This window comes from Triticum dicoccoides, chromosome 6B (genome assembly GCF_002162155.2).
Source record: "Triticum dicoccoides isolate Atlit2015 ecotype Zavitan chromosome 6B, WEW_v2.0, whole genome shotgun sequence".
In the NCBI taxonomy this organism is placed as follows: Eukaryota; Viridiplantae; Streptophyta; class Magnoliopsida; order Poales; family Poaceae; genus Triticum; species Triticum dicoccoides.
The window spans coordinates 77,893,828-77,902,715 of record NC_041391.1 but is presented as its reverse complement, the minus strand read 5'-3'; positions in this window follow the sequence as shown (position 1 = coordinate 77,902,715).

Below are 8,888 nucleotides of genomic sequence, written 5' to 3'. Positions count from 1 at the left end.
TTTTTTGAATTTATAATGCCCTCTAGACTGACTGCTGAAAACATCGGTCTATGCCTCAAGGGGGCATTGTAAAATAATTTTTTTCAAAATTTTCTTGCATACACATATTTTGCACATGTGGGTGACCATGTACAAGAAAATTTGGGTGATTTGGAGGTGGTGGAAAAATTCACGTTTTTTCAAAAAATGGCTTAAGTTAGACCCAATGGTCCCTCCAGGAATGCGGGCATTTTTTCGACCACCTCCAAATCACCTCAGTTTTGGCACACATGATCTCTTCCACAAACAAAACTAGGTTTCCAAGTTTTTGTATTTTTTTGAATTTATAATGCCCTCTAGACTGACTGCTGAAAACATCGGTCTATGCCTCAAGGGGACCTGCATGCAAGAGTCGGGGACCTGCATGCAAGAGTCGGGGACCTGCATGTGAATAGTGATTCATCAAGGCCTTGACAGCTACTGGCACAGCGGCTGCCGCCCGATTTGCATGCAGCGAAGATGAACGTGCATGGAGGTTTTTCAAAGATTTCCAAGCACACCTGAGTGGGCGCCGCTTATTTAAAAGATACGTCAGTCATTATTGCTCTGTAAATGAAGAATATGCATGATGATTATGAATATGCATGACAACCATAGTAAGGGTGAAGAATCATAGTGCCCAATTTGTCGAAATACATCATCATTCTTAAAGTTGGACATCACATGATACACACAGAAAGTGGAAACGAAAGATGTCGAACTAATACAGTAACATGGCAGTACAACCGCACTTCACTAAATTACTGTCACGATGAAATAGAATGTAAAGACCACGTCACACAAAGCTGAATGGCACACGACTTTCTCTGGCTCATCATCGGTTCATGCTGTATGTAGATATCACAGTTCAGCCTCGAGATCCTACACAGAAGAATAGAATAAATCACATGGACATCAATTATGAGTAAAACACATGCAAAAAAAATATGATCATATTTCGTACCTCTAGCAATTTAGCGCATTTACGTCGATTGTGACCTGGTTTCTTGCAATAGCCACAGATATTCTGTGATCTTGACTTCCTTGTCTTTGCCTGCAGCCTTTTCTTCGGTGCACCTCGTCCTGGCACATGCACGGGATCCAGAACCTTATCAACTTTCTGTGAGTGCGGCATCAACGGGCCAAACCTAATGCTGTTATGTTGAGCATTAGTTGACTCCTTGCTGTCAGCTAGTTCAAAACTTGATTGCTTGCCATGATGTTGTGCTTGCAAAAGCATCTTTAGACGGTGATAGTCCTCATCAGAGTGGCATGCCTGGAAACTTGCGGCGTGACTACAATTCCGGAACTTGCGGTACCTCTGCAGGCTTAGCGAATAGTCATACATCTGGTTTTTTCTGGTAGGTGCGTATGCACATTTTGCATTCATAGTCCACCTACTGGGAACGCAACAACTAGGCAGAATTGTTTGTTTTAAAATCCCCAATATGTAAAAAATGTGGGAACATGGTGTGCCTGCGCATTCTAGCTTACGGCAAGAACAACTCACCCTGTGCAAAAGACCTCCTTGCTCTTCAATGCGCACTCCAAACTTTTTATCCATTCTTTCCTGCTTGGACAAAACATAAGTGGAATCTTCGGATCCATCTAGTATCTCTCTAATCTGACATTTGCTGACAGCATCTATGCTCCATAAGACCATCTTAAAGACCCTAGGTGTGAAAACTGTTGCGGCGTGTTTCTCAAGCGGCGAAGCATTTTCCTCTATAAATGGAACGGACTGCAAGGCTTCGACGTCATGGAGAGCTTCGTTAATCCGTCGCGACGCAAGGCAACGCTCATAGTGCTCTAGCATTTCAAACAACGACATCTTACCCTCAAGATGCGTATGTAGCATAGAGTTCAAGCTCTCACTCCTTTGATTGCTGCTCAATCCTAGGAAACAACGCCCCTCAAGATATGGAGCACACCACAACTTTCTCATCTGATACATCTGATGCAGCCAAGACTCCTCACTGGTTACTTTATTCCGTTGTAAGAATTGTATCCATTTTATCTCATGCTCTTCAATGGAAGAAGTATCATAAATGAAAGATCTGAATTCCTCCTTTACGTCATCATCATGCAGATGGCGTACAATGTTCTACTGAATGTGCCATATACATAGTCTATGGTTTGAGTCTGGCCAGACCACCCTTATTGCTCTCTGCATTGCAAGGTCCCCATCTGTGATCATAGATATCAGATGCTTCTGTGCCATGCAATCAGAAAAGGTCCGCAACATCCACTCGTATGCCTGGCTTGTTTCATGAGAAATTATACCACAGCCAAATATAACAGTGCTGCGGTGGTGATTCAACCCAACAAAAGGCACGAATGGCAGATTGTATTTGTTGGTTTTGTATGTGCTATCAAAAACAATGACGTCTCCAAAAGCCTCGTAGTCAAGTCGCGATTGACTATCAGCCCAGAACAGTCCCTTCAGATGGCCATGCTCGTCTACCAAGTACTTGAAGAAAAAATCCACATCTCTCTCTCGCCTCGCCATCATGTGCATGATCACCGTTTTAGCATCACCGACACTGATTGTCTCCTGCTTATTAGCATGGCAGAAATTGTAAACGTCCCTCTTTATGCATCCAACCTTATCAAATCCACCGCATTGAAAGCACAAAATATCCATAATACGGTATTTACGGATCCCACATTTTTCCATGTCCGCAATATCCGCTTTCTGCTCATCGCTAATTCGTCTGTGCGAACGCAGCAGACAAGAAAGATCCCGTGGGGCTAGAGAATGGCTGTTCTCATCAATGAAATCCTTGACAAACCACCGACCGGTTTCCTCCTGTCTCGTAATGACCAATTTAGCATTACACCCAACACGAGTAAAACTTCATGGCCTCCTCTTTCTATCTTCCATCTTTCTTTTCATGTGCTTATCTTCGCGAAACCCTTGACGACTACACACAATATTCCTTAAAATTATGTATTTGTTGGATCCATCCCACTCAACGTAGCTTTTCCTCACACTAAAACCTTTTTCAAGAGCATATTTGTTGTAGAATTCATAGCCTTCAGCCTCACTATCAAACATCTTGCTGACAACATTTACATACTCGAACATACTCTCATCACTTGCATACGCCATGTCTTCCTGCATATGACATGTGAGGGAAACCAATCATCAACATCTTTCTGTTTATCAATGTTGCAGGTGTAAAATAGCTCATAGGCAAAGACAAGTGCATGGAAAAGACTTTGCTGGTTTGACATGTGAGGGAAACCAATCATCAACGTCCAACAAGTAGTATCTCATCTTCCTTTAAACTATATTTCATGCGCTATGCAAACCTAAAGTGATGATGACTTTAATAAACTAAATTAAGTGAACTATGGAACCAGTATCTCATCTTCCTTTAGTATATCTCATCTCAAACGTCAACATCTTACTTAAACCAACATGATGCGATTAGCTCAAGAGAAACTATGCCACGATGAAGCTTTCCATTCGTTGTTCTAGTTAGTACCCGGATCTTGTGGGGTTGAGGTTGTACTGCATGCACGATGGAGGGGCGCAACGGCCAAGAGAACGAGCAGAATGCCAAGCCGAATTCATACCTTAAGGATGGTACGCGCGAAGAGATGGGATCGCCCACCGCGGTCGCCGCCGATTCAGCCGGCGCAGATCCGGCCTTCTTCTTCTTCGGTGACGGCGTGGGGGGCTGGGGTTGGTTGGGTGGAGGACGAGGACGATGAATTTACTCCTCTCGCCGGGCAGGTCGAGAACGGAGAAGGTCAGGAGCGGCGAGCGGCGACGAATAGATCGGAGGAGGATTCTGAACTGGATCGAGTAGACATGGATCTGGTCCTCAGGTGATCGGTTCAAGAAAAGATATTTCCCCCTGGACCATTATGCCCTTATCGCAATTAACATATTAAATTTAATCAATTAAAATTCCCCGCAAGATCTGACGGCTAATAAAAATCAGACGTGATCAGACATGTAAGTACTGCTAAGTACTCCGAGTACTAACCCAATCAGCGTAAAACAACTCATTAATTAAATGATTATATATGAAAAAAATAAAAGATTAATCCATATGGATGGAGGAGCATGCAACATCAAGTACTAATTCAGTCCATGAAATCGACATTTATAGCTTAGCTAACTGAACAAGTGACAATGTCCCTATATGGTCCACAAAAGGAAAACAAAAATGTCAGAACTCAATACTAATATATTATCTATAACACATAGGCCCATAGGGTGCTCCCAGGCCATTTATCTTGCAAATTTAAAGTTATTGCAACTGTCGAAAGCATATACCAATCACATTGAATGATTTCAGATAATGATGAAACAAAAATAAGAATTTCCATCTAGACAGCATGCAGAAGCAGTTCTCTCAACTGTGCTCCCTTATTATGAGTAATGTGAGAGATCACATTGCCAATGTTTTTAATTCAGCATGCATATATCTCTACATGCCAGCATGAATAGTAAAATCAACAAGAAGAACTTACTATCTCATGCTCGCTGGATAGGCTAAGCTTAATGCTCTTGATGGCACCTTCAGGGACCGATGGGTCCTCCATCACTCTGCAACAGAAGGGACAAACTAGCGTCACAGATTGATTTCTAAGAAATTAAAGTAGGGCAACTGATTGATTTCTAAGGTCCCCCTCCAACCTTTTCGCTAATTCTTATCAGTGAAGAAATTAAAGTGGCTGGACAAGACAACTGATAGATTTGTAAGTACCCAAGATCAAGAAGCCCACTATGGTGGCCTCAAGCATGCATACATGAGTGCTAGTTGGGAGTTGGGACACATGCAAAGCTCTGTACCTCACATGCATTTCCGCGTCCCAAAAACCCCCCCAAACCACAGAAAGCTAACAAGCACACACACACACACAAAAAAAGGCAAAATCGATAAATTGAACACTCAGTTCGTCAGAGATCAAACCAAAAGTACCCAAAGTGAGCTGATTAATGGATCCTCGCGGGCGCTCCTCCAAAGAAAGGAGTATCTATCTCTTTGCTGCGAATAAGGCAAGAACCATCCATAGCCGTCATAGGAACGCCCCAGAATTTCCCTAGAAAAACCGCAATATCCTACAGAAGCAGACTAGCAGAGACGCGAACAACCGCGCGCATGAAGCTATGAACAGACCAAAGCCCGCCCCCCAAAACCAGAAACACATTCCGAGCGATCCACCGGCCCGTCCCCCGCTCGCCGGAATCAGCACGAACAGACCGAAGCCCCGGGCACAGATTAATATCAATAAGAAAAACCCGCGCTTACTAGCTAGATGCTCCACCTCGTCGGCGCCGCCCGGTGGTCGTCTTCGCCGTGGCGCCTGACTTCCCTCCCAACCGGGCCCTAACCCTAGCAGCAGCAGAGGAGTCGAAGAGAGAGGAGAAGGAGGGTTTTTGCACATTGCGCCTCGGAGAAGCCAAGGAGAAGGTATACCAAGAGGATGCTCGCTCCGCTTTTATGGCAGTGGAGGTGAGGCATTTGGTGTGCACACATTTCGAGTGCCGTTCTCAAAGCTAGCCAGTGACATTTCACATGCTCTTTGTATTCCGAAATTACCTGGGAAGAAAGCATGCAGCGAATAAGAAACTCCTGATTAGTGGACTTGCCTTGGAAGTCTAAAAGTTTACCTAACATTTTCTTCAAAAATAAGTCTATACATAATAATGGTATATATATGTCCACTAGTGGAGGTTGTTAGATGTGTATACACTAGTAGAAAAGGGGGCATCAGTCCCGGTTCATAAGGGCCTTTAGTCCCGGTTCTTGAACCGGGACTAAAGGGTCGTTACTAATACCTTCCCCCTTTAGTCCCGGTTCAAACTAGAATCGGGACTAAAGGTCGCGGCCACGTGGTCCTGGTTGGTAACACCAACCAGGACTAAAGGAAATTTTATGATGTTTCTTTTTTGAAATTTTTTTGATTTTTTTTCAAATTTCTGAATTATTTTAACCTCTAGTCTCAAATCACCACCCCTCATCACTGCTCAGTTTATCCTCTAATCTCTAATCACCCCTCATCATTCCTAATCATCTAACTTCCCGAACGGTCACCCATCCTCCAGGTTCTATTCTCCCTCGTTTCCAAGTCTGCACTTGTTGTTTTCCTGACAATAGTAAGATGTGAATCCTATTAACCCTCAGGAATTTTGCGTGAGCATGAAGTGACACATTTCACTGTTTGAGTTTGAAACTGTTGTTTTAAAAAACAATAATTATTTAGTAACACTATTTTTTCTTGAATAATTAGTTTGACCATTGTTTGACCAATGTTTGACCAGATTTGACCAAAATTCAAAATAACTGAAATAATTATTTAGTAACACTAATATTCTAGAATAATTAGTTATACCATTGTTTGACCACAGTTTGACCACACAGTTTGAAATTTTTTCGATTTTTTCCACTCTAGATCTTAAAAGCCCCATAACTTTTTTTCTGTTAGGTTTTTGAGGATTTTAAAAATGTTTAACGGGGTTCCCCCCATTAAATTTGGATGTAACTTTTTGAGTAGATGATTTTTCATATAAAAAACTTTTTCATCCGAGTTAGTATGCAAAAGTTATGTCCATTTTACTAAATTCTAGAGAGATTTTGCAAATAAAGTCGAAATTCACATTTGCAAATTTTCCCAACAACTAGACCACATATCACATGGGAAACTTATTTTCTTTTATTTTTTTGACATTTTCATCATTTTCTTTTATTTTTTTGAAAACTGAAAAGGCGATCCAAGGGGGGGGGTAGAGTTTGAAAATGGGACCTTTAGTACCGGTTCGTGCCATGAACCGGTACTAATGGGGCATTAGTACCGGTTCATGGCACGAACCGGGACTAAAGGTCTAACCCTTTAGTCCCGGTTGGTGCCACGAACCGGTACGAATGGGCATCGCACCCTTTAGTCCCGGTTCGTGGCACGAACCGGGACTAAAAGGTCTAGACGAACCGGGACAAATGGCCCACGTGGCCCGGCCGCCCCCTGGGCTCACGAACCGGGACAAATGCCCCCATTAGTCCCGGTTCTGGATTGAACCGGGACTAATGGGCTAACCCGACCTGGACCAAAGCCCTCTTTTCTACTAGTGATAGTATTTTTTTCTGTGTATCCCCATTATATAAGGCAAGAGTTTCTTGCACTTTATCACACATGTATATGTATAGGTCTTTGGCCCTCAGTGAAAGTTAATCGATCATTATCCAACATGGTATCAGATGCTAGGTTAGCCTCTTTTCCGCATGATGCAACTTCGCGTGTGCTCCATCCTCGCTGCCGCCGCTGCTAGGCTCCGTCCCTAGTCTCCGACCGTCCTCTGCTCAGCCTCGTCCTTGTCTGGTCCATAGCCTCCGCTGCCCGATTCCTCTCGAGCCGGCCGCTCGCTTCTCGTCCCCGTTGCAGCCCGCCGCCGGCCGTGCTCGGCCTCGTCGGGTCCGCAGCCCCTGACCGCTTCCTCCCGCCTGGTCGCCACTCCCCATTCGGCCGCCACCGCCGACCCGTCTGGCCGTCGCTGCCCCTCCGACTTTGGCAGGCCGCCCTGCCTCCTGCCTCCCTGGCCAACTGTGGTCGACCTACCTGGTCGTCGCTCGCTTCCCAGCCTCAAGTGATTCCCTGTTCGATCCAGATCGAGTTCGGTGTTCGTTAACCAAAAAAACCCGAAGCAGAAGAAGAAGAGAGACTTCCTCATGTCTTCTTCGGGCTATGTCGTTGTCCCTTGGTGCTTGGTGATCTTTGATGGCACCAACTATGTTGAGTTTGCGGGTTTCATGCGTATCCATATGCGCGGTCTTCTGCTGTGGGGCGTTCTCTCTGGCGAGGTCCCCGTCCGCCATGCCCGATTGCTCCCATGGCTCCTACCCCGTCGACACCGCCAGTTCTTGCTGTTGATGCTTCTCGCTGATCGGGATGCAGCCAAGGCGCTTGATGATGTTGCGGTTGATGCTTATGATCAGCAGGAATCAGCTTATTCTGATGCTCTTTCTGTCTACCGTGATGATCTGTCTACTTAAACTCAGTGGTGCCATGATGATGCTCGGGCTGCTGCCATTCTCACTGCGAGTGTCCTTCCTCAGTTTGCTCCAGAGTTCATGGCCCTAAGCACTGTTGCAGCGATGTGGTCTTATCTTTGTCAGCTCCATCAGCCCTCTGGTGATGCTCTCTACTTATATGTGGTGCGTTAGGAGCATGCTCTTCAGCAGGGCGACTCTTCTGTTGATGAGTTCTACATACAAAGTTCTGCCGTCTGGCGTCAGCATGACTCTCTTCGGACAGTTGTGTGTGGAGCTTGCCGTTGCTGCCAGACTATGCGGTCCGACTTGGAGTTTCAGCGTGTCCATGAGTTCTTATCTCGCCTTCGTTTTGTGTTTGAGCATCATCATGCTCACTTGCTTGCTTGTGGTCGTGTTCCTATCTCAGAGGTACTTGTTGAGCTTCGCGCTGAGGAGACCCGCCTTTGTTCCGCTAGTTTGCTAGCAGTTCCTTCTGTTTGTCTGTCCGAGCTCCTGTGTCGTCTGCTCGTCTACCCGCCTTCATTACGATTGCATTTTTTGGGAAAGAACCAGATCTAAAAAATCACCAAAAGTACAAAAGTAACTCAAACATAATAAAACTTACATTGAGATTCCGAGACCACTGCTGCCACTAGAACAAATCGCCGACGATGCTCCCCTATCGAGCCGACTTGACCTTGTCGATGACAGCCGGAAAGTATTGTGCGCGTGCCCCTAAAGACCAGCGCCATGGAGCCGCATTTGTCGCCGTTGAACCCTTGCATAGGTCTGAAGCACCTGACACCACTTCTCGACATATGACAAGAAACCCTAAACTCACCGCCCAAGGAGGCGGCACGAATCTACGCCGGAGCTCCATCGACT